General features: G+C 36.0%; 1 protein-coding gene across 1 annotated transcript in view; it reads left to right on the top strand.

Moving 5' to 3' along the window:
* Positions 1 to 19345, top strand: part of LOC149783569 (uncharacterized) — a 194812-nt gene that overhangs the window by 47123 nt on the left and 128344 nt on the right. The window lies entirely within an intron of this gene.

Here is a 19345-nt window from a genome sequence, read left to right as displayed (position 1 = left end):
TGATATTTTTAGTATCTGTTGAGAGTTTGCTATGTTTTGAAATAGGCCGACGGTTATAAAGTGGTTCGCTCTATGATGATATTTTTAGTATCTGTTAAGAGTTTGCTATGTTTTGAAATAGGCCCAGGCCGATAAAGTGGTTCGCTCTATGATATTTATAATATCTGTTGAGAGTTTGCCATGTTTTGAAATAGGCCCAGGGCTATAAAGTGGTTCGCTCTATGGTATTTATAGCATATGTTAAGAGTTTGCTATGTTTTGAAATAAGCTCAGGGCTATAAAGTGGTTCGCTCTATGATATTTATAGTATATGTTGAGAGTTTGCTATGTTTTGAAATAGACCCAGGGCTATACAGTGGTTCGCCCTATGATTTTTGTAGTATCTGTTGAGAGTTAGCTATGTTTTAGTATTTTTTATATCTCAGCCTCAAAGCATAGTTGGATGGTGCTATCCTCTGTGTGAGTGGGGTGGCTATGAAATTATCATCCTATGCAGTTGCCCCCCCCCCCCCCCACGTGCGAGTGGGTTGGCTGTGAAATTATTATATTGTGCCTGTTAAGCCAGTATGCATACTACTTAAATGTACTAATTTTTCTAGCAAAGGGCGTTTCTTATATGAAGCTATAGTCTCTGGACTTTAAATAAAGTACACAGCCTTTAGTAAATAAGTCTATGTTTGCACACTTATTGAAAGGAATATTGTAAATATAATCGTGCCACGCGTCTTTGTACAGTAAAGGCAGGAAGGAAAGATTTCGTTGTAATTAATAAAGTGCATTCAATTGCACACAAATGCAATCAGGCAATCAGTATTCAACGGCTAACACTCATGAAATGAATGATTTCTTAAAGTGGATCTTATATTAAATTTTAAGATAAATTTAAATATAAAAGTAATCAATCCAATTTCATAACGATTCGTTGCTTGATGATAATCATTTTCTATATTGTAAGAAAGGCTTAAATGTATGGATATATGTAGTCTTAAGGACTAAACTAGAAGGTATATTTTGTTTGATCGGGGAATGGGCAAAGAATGAAATATCATAAACAGCTAGAAACAGAAACGTCCCAAACTTGTACAACGACTTCTGCAAGTTACGAGTAAGAACACCAACTCTGAAATATTACCTACTATTTTCCACTTGGTTTAGTTGGAAAATCATGCTATATTTGTGAACCTCTATAAACTTGGACAAGCATAGCAAATTATCTTTTATAACCAAGTCACATTGTTTAACGGACATAATTTTAATATCGCCCCCCCCCCCGCATCTGTCACCCATTAGAAAATAGAAAAACAAGACCAACTTGGTTTGATTTAATGTTTTTTTATTATCTGCGTTTTGCACCTGGTACGTTCGAATTCTCATCTTGATTTTCTGAATGTACATGGCAGATGAGGCCTTGCTGTAGAGAATCATCAAAGTTTGTAGTAAGTAGGAGGAAAATAACTGAAAAGTGTTTTTCTTCGCTGCTCATTTAAAACATATAAACATAAAATATGCTATAATTTCTTGCATTGTTATTTCAGTGTTTTCTACATACGTACTTTAGATTGGGATCGCTTATCTCGTCAATATATATAAATATCACTTATCTAGTAGAGATATCACTCATCTTATAAATATATAACTTATCTAGTAAATATATCACTTATCTTATAAATATATCACTTATATAGTAAAGAGATCACTCATCTTATAAATACATCACTGATTCAGTAAAGTTATCACTCATCTTGTAAATGTATCACTTATCTATTAAAGATGTCATTTTGTAGAAAAGATATCACTTATGTTGTAATGTAAAGTTATCATTTATCTGGTAAAGATATCTCTTATCTAGTAAAGATATCTCTTATCTAGTAAACATATCACTTATTTACCTAGGAGAGATATCACTCATCTAGTAGAGATATCCCTTATTTATCATGTTGAGATATCATTTATTTATCTAGTAGAGATATCACCTATCTAGTAGAGATATCATTTATTTATATAGAAGAGAAAACGTTTATCTAAAAGAGATATCACTTAATTATCTAGTAGAGATATCACTTATTTATCTAGAAGAGATATCACTTATTTATTTAGTAGAGATATCACTTATTTATCTAGTAGAGATATCACTTATAGTACAGATATATTAGCTATGAAATTAAGATATCACTTATCTAGTAGAGATATCACTTATTTATCTGGTAAAGGTATCACTTATTCATCTAACAGAGATATACGTATATAGTTAAGAAGCCTAAATTTGTCAAATCATCAATTGTTTTTCGAAACAAGTCCTGCTATATTTCTTGTTTTGAATGATAGAAGCGAGTTCTCCAACACACCTCTATTGATGAAAACTGCACATCTGTATCACAGGGGTCCGTTAAAAGTCAAATTAAGACAATCAGATAATTGATGTAGATATAGTGCGACAAACGACTGTAACATATTACAATCCATTTATCGATAATCTGATTAATTTTAGCTAGTGCTGTGTTTGAATGTTGTATAACCATATACGAATGTAGTCAGTTTAAAGTACAATAATCCGTTTGTAAGTTTTGTCACAGTCTAATATATTATCTAAATATAGTACGCACATGTACACTTCCCTGATTATGTGACAATAATTTCGGGCTTTGCTTCTTATGAAAATTTACTGAAACAACTCCTTCTTGTTTTAATTTCTGCTTTTGTCAATTATATCTAGCTGCAACATTGTATTTTCTCCTGCTGACGTTGCTTTCCCTCAGACTTCTGGATTGTGAAATATTTTATTATAGGCGTCTGTATACTTGCTAACAAGGACTATTCTCAAATGTTTCACTTTCTCTGAACCGACAAATCCTGCGCTTAAACATACCGTTTGACTTTTCGTTGACATTTGTTTTGCATTCCATTTTGTGTCCGTTATTAATTTGAAACACAGTTTGGCTATCATCTCATTGTTACGCAAATCAGCAAAAATACAGATCAGACATTGCATGAGAAAACAATGAACAATCCATGTGCAACACATACTTGAGTTACCTTGCAATACTTAAGTTAAGCACATTGGAATATACGCTTAAAAGTTACACACATTGCAATGCACACTCAAGTTATACACATCCCAATACACACATACGTTACGCAAAGGAAAACAATCCATGCATGCATGCATGCATCCCATCCATTCATACGCGCGCATGTGCACACCTACCTACCTACCTACAAACATACATACATACATACATACGTGCAGACAGACTGACAGACAATCATCAGGAACATACTGCTGCGATACAATGTAACATAATCATGGGTCAAGATGTAATTTTAGGTTCAAAGAGAAATTCTGGCTATATTCGTAATAAACTGTGGTCGATGGATTTGTATTTTTCTACCTCTGTGTGAATGTAAGTGCGTTTTTCCAAAACGATTCTGCCTTCAGATGGTTGAATGTCCACACCACCCCTTTTACCCACCTATCTTCATCGCGCCTTTGATCGCTTTTTTCCCCCATTAACCTACGACATTTAATTACTTTTAATGAACGCCTGCGTTTATTTGAAATCCAAATCATTACTTGCGTCCCCAATCAACAGTCATTTCTAGTAATAGTCCCCCATCAACAGTCATTTCAAATAATAAATGTCATTAAATGATTATTAAAATTTTTAACGACTCCTATTTGGAAATGGGTCTTAGTGTAATAGCGCTTTCCATCGCTGGTTTGCATCTTCAAAAAGCAACTGTGAATGCTGAAATGTCATTTAGAATGAGCGAAACCACTTTTATAAGTCAGATAACTTGGTTAATGTGAGCATGATAAGTAAAAAGTGTATATTTGCAAGTAGTTAATGATGTCATGTACACCTCAAAATATATGCAACTTTGGGTGGTAACTGGTGAAAAGGTCATGAAATTACAGCTAAACGTGTTATTGGTTCGTGTATAGAGTTATTCAAAAGGAAGGATAAAATCCTCTCTTAATAGGTACCGTAATACAGTACAATACAAATATGTCACGGTGTGACTTCTGAAGATCGAGTTATTAAGAACTTTATTAGTTAGGGAATTAAACCAAAAACCTCTGAAAATGGCATGAGATGGCTCAATGTAAATGCTAACACATCAATACTCTCTCTCTCTCTCTCTGTTTCTCTCTCTCTCTCTCTCTCTCTCTCTCTCTCTCTCTCTCTCTCTCTCTCTATATATATATATATATATATATATATATATATATATATATATATATATATATATTCAAGTTTAGCAGTGTACTCAGTATAAAAACTCTTATCTATGTGACAACGTAATTTATCTTCTTTCAATTTGTTGAGGAAAGTATTATAAACAGAAACCTAGATTCGTCAATTTATCGACCAAATTTGCAAAGGTATTTCACAGATATTGAACACCAGGAACATTCAGGTGGATTCACCAAAACCTTTCCTTCTGAATTACACTTCACTGAGGCTAAGAAAACGACAGTCGATGACTGATATCTTTTCATTAGAGGATAAAGGATACGAGTAATTAATCTGATAAATTTATATGGGGCAATCATTTTGCAAGCTCGTCCCTGTAATTTAATTTAGTTGTCGTGAATAATTTGATTAAATAGGGAAGATGGAAATCTCGGTTGGAGTGGGATATGATATTGTAGTTTATTAACTTGCTATTCAACTCTTTCAGTTAATAACAGCTGAAATGATCTCTATAAATTCCTTCATACTTTCCTCACAGGTTTTTAATTTGGTAAAATCATACTTTAAGGGGGTCTAGTCCCTTTACAAATATGAACCGTGTTTTCATTGTATAATTTTTTGTGTGCTACTGTAACAGTGAGAGTCTTCAATATATTTACATACACCGTCATTTCATAGAGTTCCTACCATAAAGCTGCTCTTACACGTCTAAATTCAACTTTTATGAAGTTTGTCAGTTATTGGACCGTTGCAAAACACCCCATGGTTCTTGCACTTTCTGACTTGTAATTTTGGTCATTTCATTTGAGTAAGGAATGGACAGGGTGACAGTATCTCTTATTTATATTTTATGCTACATTTTTATTTTATGAAATGTGTTCTCACAGGAGTGACTGTAACTATGTTTACACTGATCATTTAGTAAAATATTTTGATCTTGAACTTTTACAAAATTATTATGATATAGACAGAGAGACTTATATGATCCAACATAAAGTAATTGTACACGGAGTCATTTCAACAAAGAACAAAAAGAATGCGTTTTATATTTGTTAATATGATGTTTTGAATCGAACATTGTAATAATTGTTTGGTAACAGAGCATGGAAAAACGACATTACATATAAAAATGCATTTGTGGTTGATTGTATTTTCCAATTTTATTCCTTACGTTTTACACGGGAGTAAGCCCAGTAACCTACACCATTCTGTTCCCAGCTTTTGTTCTATATATATATATATATATATATATATATATATATATATATATATATATATATATATATTGTATAAACTGTAAATTATTCCCTGATACGAAGTAGAAGCTATTAGGGTAAAAACGAAATCCAACAATGGAAAGTCCTTTCATTTTAAAGTGAGTCAATATACGCGTCTCTTCTATGTACGATATTAAGTTGCCATTTGACGTCCATAATTCATCAATCCTTGATCAAAAAGCACGCTATACCAACCTAAATATTTTCCAATATTAAACGTCTGGGTTCCACAGATTGTCCTTTCTCTGACCTACTTACGTGACGACCGGCGTTAATTAGGGGTGTCTTTATTTATTTGTGTGAATTTCTAGTTCGAGGTATAGCGTAGTCAATATTTCCTGTCATCATTGTCAATATTCGATGGTCTTTCAAAGTGATACTTTCAAAGCGTTTGCTATGAATTTTCTACTTTGGTTTAATAACATATTTTATTACACCACTGTAGAAGTTTTGTGATGAAGGCTTACGTCAATGCATAATTATTTTCTCCTTGTGCCATGCTTAACTGCTAGTGTTTTTCAGCTCTTGATTGTGTCAATTTTAGTTAGGACCAATACAAAGTAGCTTTTGATATTTTATTGCATACATATAAGGTAAAAATAATAATGTTGAATCTCAGCTAACCAATGCGGGACCCCGAGTGGCCGAGTAGTCTAAAGCGCTCTCCGTTACGGATCACTTATATCTCACCTCTCTCTGCGTGGGTTCGAGTCTCGGATTCGGCTAATGTGGGTATGTGAGAAAGCTTGCCAGTAGCTTCTCGTGGGTCGGTGGTTCTTTCAGGGGTTTTCCCGGGTTCTTCCTCCACCATTAATACTGGCGGCCAGGTATAGCCTATCGTGTGCTGAAAAATGGCGTTAAACCCTACAGCAACAACAACAACAACAGTTAACCTATTTCCAAGCGTCAAAGTCAAACACGTGCTGATGCCCATTGGCCGCTGACCAATACTGTAGCTAGAAAATATGTTAGGCATGGTAAGCTTGACGGACACTTTTGTTCATGTCGGTCACCTAGCTGACCTATGGTCACCCAGCTGACTCTCACTATATGACACATATAAATTAAAATTAGTATAACGTCATCATTTTTCAAGAAATGGTTTTTATAATATTTAATAAATATGTATCTTTCATATCAATTCATATATGTTAAATTGCCAAGTGAGATAAATCCGATTTTGTATGATGTACTACGCAAATGAGTGGTCGTGTATTTAAATATTGCCCGAATTGTATCTGAGAATGGTTGCCTATTTAATATTCCCAGTGTAGTATCAGAGAGTGGTTGTCTATTTAACGTTGCCAGAATTGAATCTGAGAGTGGTTGTCTATTTAACGTTGCCAGAATTCAGTCTGAGAGTGGTTGTCTATTTAATATTGCAAATGTAGTATCTGAAAGTGGTTGTCTATTTAACATTGACAGTGTCAGAGTGGTCGTCTATTTAACGTTGTCAGTGTACTGTCTAAGAGTGGTTGTCTGTTTAACACTGCCAGTGTAGTATTTTGCCAGAATAGTATTTGAGAGTGGTTGTCTCTTTTACATTGCCAGTGTAGTATCAAAACACGGATACAATTTTTTAGCGTACGAGCTAATTTCAATCTTTCGAAGAAACCCTTTCGTTACAATGTCGGATAAACCGAATTATTGGATAAATAAGGGCGATTCTGAATAAATTTCAACCGATCATTGCAAATTATGGCTACCTATAAAATCAATTGTCAAAATATCATTATAGGACGACTCGATAAATGATTGTAAACATATATCAATAAACTATGTACAAAGAGCTCGGGTAGGTAGTAAACTTTATTTTTCGATGTTACTGTATTACATACAAAGTTAAACACAATTTCTCATGCAGAGGGCAAATAAGCTCTATAACTTTCAAGCCTCTTGAATCAACCAATAATCTCCAATCTTATTAAACTCGAGACCTCCGATATATCGGAGATTTGACGAATAGGGTCATGTGCTGTTAACATTTCAAATCAAATTTGCAAGTAAGTAACAGAGCATGAACCAACAAGCTAATCACATTAATACCGTAATACCTCAATACCGCAAACCGTTAACGCATGGCTTTATGGGTCATATACTAGTCATACATATAAAGATACGAAAATGTGATACACATCCTTCGAGGAAGGTTACAGGGTCAAGGTGTGGTGGCTTGCCTTACAGTCCGAAATAAAACAAGGTGGAACTAAGGACTGTGGGTTGCATCAATGTGCTTCTCTGCAGCCGGTTGTTTGGTGAAATGAGACTTAAAACTATATATCAAAATTTGTATGATAATAATTTAATATAGTTATTACTTTTGACCATTTAATATGTAAAATATTAACAACTAACCTCAAATCTGAAATTTTTGTACATATCCACAAGGTATGTAATGAGTATAACGTATGTACATCTATTAATAGTTATATATCAAATGTTGTTATTACTGAGATTGACCCATCAAACAATAATATAGTTCAATTCGCCCTTTTGAAATTTCAGACGACTTCAATAAATAAAAAGACTTTTAATCTTTTAAAAATGTGCATGAAGCTTCTTTCGCACTACGCAGATACTCGTTCTTTTTTATTTAATGCATATTTTGTTAGTTTTTAAATTTCTGCTCTTTAATTATTGTCCTTATTTGTCTTTTGTGTTCTTTCGATAACAATGTACACACTGAAATCAGACAGTGGACGTATCTACTGATATGTCGGATTGTTACAAAATGGAAGATGATATCTAAATAAAAATAACGTAATATGCCAAGGGAAATAAGACCTCATAATTTTTTGAAAATAACTTCCGTTATCCAATGAAATAAGACTTCATAATATTTGAGGGGTGGTCAAGTGGTCTAAGGTGCTTGCTTTTACAGTTCACTGACATATCTCACCTTTATCCGCGTGGGTTCGAGTTCCGGCTCGACCAATGCGGGTGTGTGAAAAAGATTGCCAATAGCTTCCCATGGGTCGATTGTTCTTTCAGGGGTCTTCCACCACCTAATATACTCCCTGCCAAGTATAATCTGTCATATGCTGGGAAAATGGCGTTAAACTCCACAAAATCATAATTCTTGTCGCGGTGGAAGTTTATATCCTCCAGTTTGATAGATGCACTCTTCAAACGTGGACCCACAGTTTGACTATTGACCGACAGTTTGACTATTGACCCACAGTTTGACTATTGACCCATAGTTTGACTATTGACCCACAGTTTGACTATTGACTCATGGTTTGACTATTGACTCACAGTTTGACTATTGACCCACAGTTTGAGTATTGACTCATGGTTTGACTATTGACTCACAGTTTGACTATTGACCCACAGTTTAACTATTGACCCTAGTTTGACTATTGACCCACAGTTTGACTATTGACCCACAGTTTAGCTATTGACCCTAGTTTGACTATTGACCCACAGTTTGACTATTAATTATTGCCATCTTCATATAATGTGCATTGTTATACTCTCCTTAAGAGGGCCTCTAGGGAGAATAGTCCTTGACTAATGAGTCACCCTCTATAAATAAAGCATTATTATTATTATTATTATTATTATTATTATTATTATTATTGACCCATAGTTTGACTACTGACTCATGGTTTGACTATTGACCCACAGTTTGACTATTTACTCGTGGTTTGACTATTGACTCATGGTTTGACTATTGACCCATAGTTTGACTATTCATTATATGTCACATTTTTAATTCCTTTAACCTTTCTGTAATTACTGAGACATTAATCTCCTATTCACAACAAACTGCATTGACTTCCAGCATGTAAGTTTATATAAATTTAAAGGGACTTATGCAGAGGGAATTCTTAGCATTTGGTCAGAATGGTGTCCTGCATTTACTTATTTTGTCATAAAGTTTGTCACAATACTTCTTTTTAAAAGTGCGAATTGAAAAAACAATATTGTAGATCTTTAAAACGTTCCGAGATCTCGAGGTTTTGTTCCGAGATTTTGAGGTTTTGCTCCGATATCTTGATGCTTTGTTCCGATATCTTGATGTTTTGTTCCGATATATTGATGTTTGTTTTGTTCCGATATATTGATGTTTGTTTGTGGTATCTTGATGTGTTGTTCTGATATCTTGATGCTTTGTTCCGATATCTTGATGTTTTGTTGTGATATCTTGATGTTTTGTTGTGATATCTTGATGGTTTTTTGTTGTTGTTGTTGTGATATCTTGATGTTTTGTTCGTCACTCTCCGGTCTGTGTTTATACATCCCATCTCATAATCTAATAAATCATATTGTTATCAGAACATCAGTACATTGAGAAACACAACGCACCTTTAGGAATATTGACTTGTCGCTTCTAATCTAATCTATTCAGAAACAATGTGGGTTTATGTTTGCAGAGAACTTTACGCGTTAACGTAATATTATCAACAAATATTCCGGTTCACGTCAAATATGAGTGTTGTTTGTTAACTTTGAGAGCACAACTGTACATACAATATCAAAACACTGATTGCATCGGATAAATACTTCTCGTGAAACATTAAGTGTATCCCCTCTGCTGCCATTCCTAGAAAGGCATTATAAAAAAAAATAGCACGCGTACATCCACCCATATATATATATATATATATATATATATATATATATATATATATATATATATATATATATATAGTTTATAGAGGGGATGGAAAAACAGAACAGTGGGGTCTTTGCAAGATAAGCCGATGGATTAATAGTAAATTGTGGTGGTCGCAGCTTGTAGATGTAAGGTATTATTGTACCAGTCAACAAATAGCTAGCAATATATAATTCACAATCATCCATTCTTTAAACAAAATCGCAAGGCATGGCAACATTGTTTGCTGGGAATATTTGTGTACTTAAGACGACATTCAGTTACTCTTTGATTATCAAGAAAACATCTCTATGACGCGATTAAAATGAAACTGACAGATTGCCATGATATAGATTAAGACGCATTCTCATTACCACAACAAATAATGTAAACTAAAGTATTTTAAACGTTTTGACTCTAACCCTGTGGGATTTAGTTTGAAACGTTCATGAAAACTAGTTCAGTTATCATAATCAGAATTTGTATCGACATTGGTCCTGGATATGCGATCAATTTACGGTGTGCCGTTAAATCCCGTGATACCTCACACTTTTACCAGCTATAGTATTAGTTGCTGTCCGCAGTGAAGACAAGGAGGGGGGGAGGGCACTGGGATATATCCCCGGGGCCCTGGCCCATAAGGGGTCCCGGGCCGAACAACATTTTTTAATTTTATAAAAGTAAAATTTTGTTTGAACAAGAACTAGGAGAGGCCCGGGTGTTTCTTACCACAGGGCCCGTGATCGCTCTCTTACGGCCCGTACGTTCCGTACATGTCGGCTCTTGGTATGGTTTCACTGGCAAATGGCGATATAGTAATTATTCATTTATGAAGTCATCATTATTAAAAAAGTACATTAAATGTCGAGGAGCGATCATCACCATAACTTTTCTCTGAACTATATAAGATATGCGCCTATTTCTGACACTGATTATTGCACGAACTACTGGGGATGGTGGTGGGGCGGAACTATGCTGTGCGCCTATATATGGTACTACTAGGGGCAGCGCATTGGACTATGTTGGTAGCCTTTCTCCGGAACTAACTAGTCGGGGTAAGGGGGACTAGATGTTCCTATATAAGACACTGATTTATGGGATGGGGTATGCTTATGCATCTATCTCTGGCATTGACTATTGTGGGGTGGGCGACGAATTGTTAAGAAAAATCTAGGTCCACATATTAGACCTTTTACACTGGTTTGCTTTAAACTGTTTTGAATTACTCATACTAGATATGCTAATTTTTTATTTGCATTGTCTGAAACAAAAACAGAATCCCTTTTTTTTGACGACAGTTATTCTGATCCGTATATATAAGGCGCTTGACTTAGTTCTCAGTATATACAATGCGCTTTGTTTTGATTGTATTTTATTCGTACGTTTTGGGCAGGTTTAATTTCTTTATACCATAGTCGGAACACTTTAGATTCCAGTGCCGCAGGGCAGAATCAGGGTGCAAGTGTGTGTGTGTTGGGGTGGGTGTGTCCGGGGTTTCCAGACCTCCGCAAGGTTATAAAAAACGGACCGCTCCGGTGGCCTAGTGGTTAGAGCGTCCGCTTCGGACACGGAAGGTCCTCAGTTCGATCCCTGGACGAGTCATACCAAAGACTTTACAAAAATGGTACTAACAGCTGCCTCGCTTGGCGCTCACTATTAAGAGGTTAGTGTTAGGACTGGTTGGCCTGGTGTCAGGATAATGTGACTGGGTGGGGCATCATGCTTCATGTCTGCGGCATGATGCCCCAGTGCTAGACATCACTCTAAACTGCCACACTGCAGGCATCGTAGCGATATGACTGAAAAATTGTTAAAGCTACGTTAAAAGTTCAAATCACTCACTCACTCACTTAAAAAAACGTACACGCAAACGAACACTGGTCACTTGAATTTTTACCACCGTTGTATTTTTGCGCACGGGTTTGTGGTGTTAGGCAAACTTTGAGTAAATATACACATATGTTTTGCTTTGGTGCACTTTCGAGGAAAGTTCGGGCACTTTTGAAATGTTTGAAACCCCCTCCCAACCATTAACCTGATCCGGCCCAGTGCAAGTATGTTTTGACCTTAGAATATTTTGTATTCAATATATGGACAAAATGTAAACTCCTTTGCAAAAGAAAACAAATTTAAAAAAATGCATATGAGCAAAATTTTATTTCAAAGACTGGCTAAGGAGATAGATAAATAGATACATACATGGACAGACCATACAGACCATACACACATACCATATTTCACACATTTAGTGATATAATCACAAAGTGAATTTTATACTTTACCATTACATGAGTTATAAAACAGCAATGCGTACACAATACATTATCTCTCGCTCTTTCTGTCTCTGTCTTCGTCCCTGTGTCTTTCTCTCTCTCTCTGCGAAAAGCTTCAGACAAATTGATGAGTAATAAAATCACTCGCAAGTTTGCGCTGGACGCAACAGCGTCGCTCTCTAGCGTCACCTTTGTCGCCTCCAACCACCGGAGAACCTTACAACGGCTATTTTTACACAAAGTGTAAATTACACACTTCATTTTTATAGATAGATGACGAGCACTTTTGAGTCAATTGACGGTTTATCTAATGTACTCCAACCATGTGACCTTAATATGTCTTCATAAATAATGTTTCTTCACAACACCTGTAGAAACATACAAGGAAAATCGTGTAAATTGGTAGAGGGCGTTCAGTTGAAGTGGGTTATTCAATGATCATACGATATGCAGAGTCATTCATTTAATTTGTACTGGCTATGGTAGCAGGAATACACGCAATCCTGTAGAATGTATATTGTGAAGCCAAAATCCTCCTTGATTTTCTGAGCGAAATTTATCAGGAAACCAAATAAAATAAATATTTCATGACATCTTGCTGAGTGTACATAACGAAGACTATAGGCAATTTAATTATCTCCTTAACATGAATCAATCATTTTTCCTAGCTTTGCATGAAAGTGAGATACGGCCATGAAATAAGAACATTATCACAAATACCGTTTTCTGTATTGATGATAGACACGTTTTTTATTGTGCTGCCTTTTGTTGTTTGTCAGAACTGGGAGACAGTTTTCTGAAAGGCTGTATCATATATACTATCATACACTATTATTTTGATTAATACTTTGTTGGTCAATATAAAGTGTTTGCAGGTTCTTTTATCTATCTTGCGAGTCTCTGGAGCAAACGTACTTCCCGATCTCAAAACACGTCAGGCATTTTTTTTTCTCCCTTTTCACCCTCTTTGCACATCATGTTAGCGTATTTACCGTAGGTGATTGTACCAATAAATCATTTATAAACCGAGAGAATAAAATTTTCCTAGATATATGTCAGACAACGTGTTCACTGACGAACCTGGGATCGTTTCAAGGTAATTATGACTAAACAGAGACCCACACAGGAGAAGGCAAGCTAGTAAAATCAACGTCCGTAGGTGGGTGAGATGGATCTGAAGATTAGTGTAAGAGATAAGAATGCAATGCTAATGACTGTAATTATATAGGCCTACAATGATATTGCATATATTCACACAAGTGCATATGAAGTATTTTACTGATCTTTTGATCCCCTTTGTTATTGACTTTATGCACCTCTATATAAATTATTAGCACGGATCAGCGGGTGCATAAAGAACGCAGTTTTTAGCAGAAACATTCAGCCGTTACCAATAAGAGCGAATGTTTATAGGATGACCACACACAGACCCCCCCCCCCCCCAACAAATCCAATAAGCTGTCAAAGAAGATGATCTGTAATCACTGACTATAGAAACTGATTTTAAAAATAAAATGAAAGATAGGCCCCCAAAAATATCTATTTTTGTTGTAGTAATTTGCTGTCATTTATATATAATCAAATATTATTTTGAAGTGTTTTAGACTGTAGTTACGATTTTGACTTAACAAAATCTTTACTATTGGACCGTGTATATATATATATATGGCCGGATTAGTTGGGGCCTTTCTGGACCATCTCCCCCGCTAAAAGCTAGTACACGCTGTAACAAGGTAACCGGCAGAGATTTCGGATTTACAACAGAACGCTTTTGATGGTGACACAAATACAATGTTTAATGATAAACGACTTGAATGAGCAAATAATTATGATTAATGCGTGCGTATATATCCACATATTGGATCAATTAAAATAATCCGCACGAACGTATAACAAAAATACAAATAAATGACTTTACACAGTACAAACACAAGGGGTGAATGATTCACAGTGATTCCACAACGAAGGAATGATGTTTTATTTAAATAATAAAAACTGGTATTTTACTAATATAGCAAAACTATATGCACTCAGATAGTGAAAATGATGAAAAGAAAGAGACAGATGTACAAAATATCTTTAGTCCCCAAAAACACACTGGGTATTACAAACCCTAAAGATTAGTTCACGGCTTAAAGATCACATGTATGAAGTTACACACTCCGTCACCAGCACACTTGGCTACCAGTCACATTGGTCAGTCAAGCAGACAGTATTCCAGTTTGGTCAATGAAGCAATCAGCGCCCACCAAGTTCGGTCATATCAGCGCCCACCAATCTCGGTCAGCTAGGCCCGATCACCTGCTACTCGACCAGCAACACTTTACTCAGCTCTACGGCTGCTATGGTTCAGCTTCACAGCTGCTACGGTCATTTCCTGTGGTTAGCTCTACAGCTTGTACCACGACGAATCCTATCAATCCGATCACTCTGGTCACTTTGGTTAGTCCGACCACTCCGATCACTCTGGTCAGCTGAAAATACATCCAACACCGAGCTCTGCATGACGGGGCATATACGATAAAACGTAAAGACGTTATACAGGGTAAGCTACACATATTACATTCTCGGTACAATAATTATAAAATACATAAGTTCAGAAGTGAACCTAACCGTGCCTGACAAGAATCGTACGATACTAAACGTTTCTTAAAAATGCAACTAAATCTATTGCTAATATACATTTCTTGCTAAGTCACAAACAAGAATAGAAAATATTTGCATGATACTACGTAAGCTGAAGTTACATAGAAAATATAAAAAAATAAACGTGGTAGTACAATAGTTATAACTTATACACCATAAATTAATAAATAACTCATATACCTCTACAGCTGAAGATGTACAAGTCCTTAAAGAAGTTGTTGACACCTCTTAGCCCCGTCCTAGCATATATAGCTGGTTAGGATTTTGAAGTGACACCCTGGTTTTCCCAAAATGTGATGTGATGCGGGGTTTCCCTGTCCTCCCATTTGGTGTTAGTTGCATTGTTGTTACACAAGAATAAATATGATTTTATAATATAAGTGTAATTTCGTCAGGGTTATTCTTTGTTTTGTTTACCAAATTATAGTGTTTTTAGCTATCACAGTAAAAGCTTGGGTGGTTACACTCTCTTCCTGTTGCCTGGGCTGGCAGTGGACCTGGTTTCAAACCTCCCTGACTTCGAACTTATAATAGTACTACCCTCCCTTAAGACTATTAAGTCCCAGAGTGGGGTTCCTCTCCCTTGATCCACACTGTTTTTTACATTTGAGTGGCTCTGCCAAAGTCAGTGTTGTCCTTGTGTTATTCGATAGTTAGTGCTTGTTGTAGTGGTTACCCTTTTGTTGTTAGGACGGCTCTATCTAGATCAAATTTTCTATGGTTGTTTTCCTTATCTATACCTATTTGTGTAAAAAGAACATTTTGAATGAATATTTTAAGCCGAATGAAAATATCTAGTATTGAAAATAATAAGTTTTCTATGTGCATGTATTTTGATTTGTTGAGTGCATGTTTAGCGTTTTGTTATTTGTGTTTAAGTTGAACTATATGCCTTAGCATACTGTTGTCAAATTACTTTGTGTTTGAGTATTGCACCAAAAGATAAATGTGTACAATTGCACTTGTCAGGAACAGATTTCCCTGTGGTAGTTTCTCCTTAGAGTGCGCGTTCTTAGATGGCTTAACTACCCAGAGAACCTTGTCCCTGTAGCTTCAAAGTTAAGAGAATTACTGCTGTAGTTTTATAATTTAATTCGGGATGATGGTGACCAGGATGAATATGCATTAGGAAATAGTTTCCACCTCATGCATTGTAAATGAGATAGCTCACTTTGTGGCTTTTCCATGAAGGGATTGAAACTGAAGGTGAACATGGGTTCATTCTGAAATGGTGATTGGGATAATTTGTATATTTGTAGTCTTTTATTTTAGTTATATTGTCTTCCTGAGTTTTCATTTTTGGGTTTGTACTAATGAAAGTAGAGTTTATTGTTGATATATTTGTTTCAATTTCTTCTTCTTTTCCACAGCTGTCTGTGTTACATTTAGTTGAATTTTTGTGGGGGGTTATGTGTTTCCATTTGATGAGTTTGCTTTTCGCATGGGGCAGGTAGTGGAGTCTCAAATTTTTGTTCGCTTCTTCGTGTGTGGGTATGATCAGTCGCATTAAGTTCTAGTATTGTTTTTGTTATTGCCTTTCTTGTATTGGTTCTGTCATCATTTATTGGGAGTAGTAAATATGGTGTTGTTTCATTTCATTCAAAAGTCTTGATTTCAGTTGTGTTCAGTGTGTCTACTTCTGGGGATCTCTCTTCTGGAACTCTTTATTTTATTGTATTGTCCTCTTTTGGTGAGTTGGCTTTTCTCTTGACTTTTGTTTCCTTTGCTTCTTGAATTTTGTTTGAGATTGCTGTATCAGCTATCGGTGTACGAGTCGTTTCTGTTTCCACCTTACTTGTAGGTGTTGTTTGCTCTAGTGATGGCGTGATTTGTGCTGGTGCTTTATTAGTTAGTAATAGTAGTGATGGTGAAGGTGTTGTAAGCGTCTGTGATGTTTGCTCTGCTGGTTGTGATTCTTGTGAAGGTGAAGCTTCATCCATTGGCATAATTCCCATGTCTTGTATTATTGCTTGTTCATGTGTTGTATTTGGTAGTGTGTTTGCATGTTTCCAGATTGTTTTGTTGTTGTTGTTGTTTTTTGTTGTTTTTGCAGTACCATTTCCTGTGACCATTGATTCCACAACCGTCACACGCCCTTGTCATGTGACAGTTGTATAAGCAGGTCTGCACCGGTATACCATAGATTTTGAATTGTTCCGGTATTTTCGGCGCATCCCTGATATCAACTGTAGCTATGCTTTTACCATTATGAAGGGGGGGGGGGGGGCAGAGTGGCAGAGTGGTCTAAAGCGTTCTCTGTTACGGATCACTGCCATCTCACCTATGTCTGCGTGGGTTCGAGTCTCGGATACGGCCAATAGGGGTATGTGAGAAAGCTTGCCAGTAGCCTCTCGTGGGTTGGTGGTTCTTTTTCCGGTGTTTTCCCGGGTTCTTCCTCCACCATTAATACTGGCCGCCATGTATAGCCTATCGTGTGCTGAAAAATAGCGTTAAACCACAACAGCAACAACAACAACAACCATTATGAAGGCCCGGTATGGTCTTGAAGGTATCCTTCTGGTCTTTTGTAATCTTTACACTTATTCTCACTTGGAAGCCCTCCTGGGAAACATCCATGGGGATCTCCCTCGGAAACTTTGAAACATAAATTTCAGCATATTTTCTCTATTAATCTAGTCATGGGGGTGGGGGGAGCTGTCATTCTGGCCACCTTGTCTCCCAGAATAATGTTGCCTTTAGGCAACATAAATGATTTTTTTCTTGGGGTAGAAAAGGACAAAACCCATCCCAATGTTGTAGCGGGTATCTAAGTTTATTGAGTTTATCCCTCTAGCCGCCAATGTAGCCAAAACTGTGATATCATTCGGTCTCTCTTGGGCCGGGATGTCAGAGAGATCCAAGGCTTGTGTCCACTGGTCTCTGTATGCCTTAAAAATCATGCCTTGTTCTATTTCTTCCTCCTCAGTTCTGAAGTATTGTTTGATGAAATGATCCCCATTAACGTGTGGTTGTGGAAGTGTTGTTGTCATAATGAATTTGACGCGAAAAGGCGCGTTAGTTCTATAAAAAAAATGTTTTTTGCAATGAAATTTAAAATACAACGGATTAGCGAATTGGTGATCTGATGTTATTTGGTGCTTCCTTATAGACCGCTCACTGAGATAACGTTCCGTAATGTAAAGAATTCGTCCTACGGTAAGTCATTTATACATAGACGATGCAGCCATACATTGCCTGAGCGCTGGAAGTATTCGGTTCCTACCATCAAAAGCACTTCACACGTGCGGCATAGGATGAACCGAACTTAGTATTTCGAAATCTTTATACAATATACCTAAATTACACTCGGATATTGTTGTACACAAAAAAAAAAAAGAAGAATAATAATAATAAAAAAACGAAACCCGAGTACATGTATTTAAATAATAAATGAATAAATAAAGAGATTTATACAATTCCGTGACACGCGCAAAAACAGATGTAGAGTCTTGAAATTTTATCATCGTTTTATTGGTGTGTGTGTGTGTGTGTGTGTGTGTGTGTGTGTGTGTGAGAGAGAGAGAGAGAGAGAGAAACCCCGACAAGCAAAAGCACAAATATATGGTGTGAAGTAGGCGAAGTCGCTCTTGGGGTCGCACCGATTCGTTTCTCAAAGGCACATGCTACAAAAGACGACTGCTCAAACAAGACAAGAACAAAACACAAGCTACAAAGGCATAATTCAAGGAAGAAAGAACAAAACACAAAAACGTAATAACATTACTTTGTGCCCTCAGCTTCATAAAGCAATCGATACACTTGGGTTCCTTCGCAGCAGTTTTGCACTTTTGTTTATCCATTTTTCGTTCATACATACGATTTTATTTCATGACGAACACGTCTTTTTGATCGAGTGCCATTCATTCCAAAGACAACGTAGTCGTTGTACCAATACTGTTTTTGAGACCGTATTGACTAGAAATTAAAACAAAAACAAGAAGAAGAAGAACATAATAACACTAATAATAATAATAATAATAATAGAAAAATAAAAAAAGGAAACGGCCTTCAGTATTGAAACAGAACTCCAAGATATGTTCAATTTCTGTTTCAATACTAAAGTCCGCTTCCTTATTTCTTTAGGGGATGAATTTTCCAGAATGTTAGAATAAACAAAAATTGAAAGTTTCTTTATAATTCGAGTGTGATGAATCCAAAAAATGAACTCATCTTGATGGTATCTTTTCAGATAAATTCACAGGTAGCATTCAAACACATGTACCGGCAATTATTTCTTCCAAAAAAATCTTGACCTCATGTTATTTCAAGCTGACATTTGCATATTTCATACATATGGTTATAGAAAAATGTTGGATGGATATTCAGCCATAAGAATAAATAGATTTTTCCTATATT

Source organism: Sinohyriopsis cumingii, chromosome 14, assembly GCF_028554795.1.
Source record: "Sinohyriopsis cumingii isolate HCF-2022 chromosome 14, ASM2855479v2, whole genome shotgun sequence".
NCBI lineage: Eukaryota > Metazoa > Mollusca > Bivalvia > Unionida > Unionidae > Sinohyriopsis > Sinohyriopsis cumingii.
The sequence above is the reverse complement of the archived record's forward strand: the minus strand, read 5'-3'. Positions and strand labels throughout refer to the sequence as shown.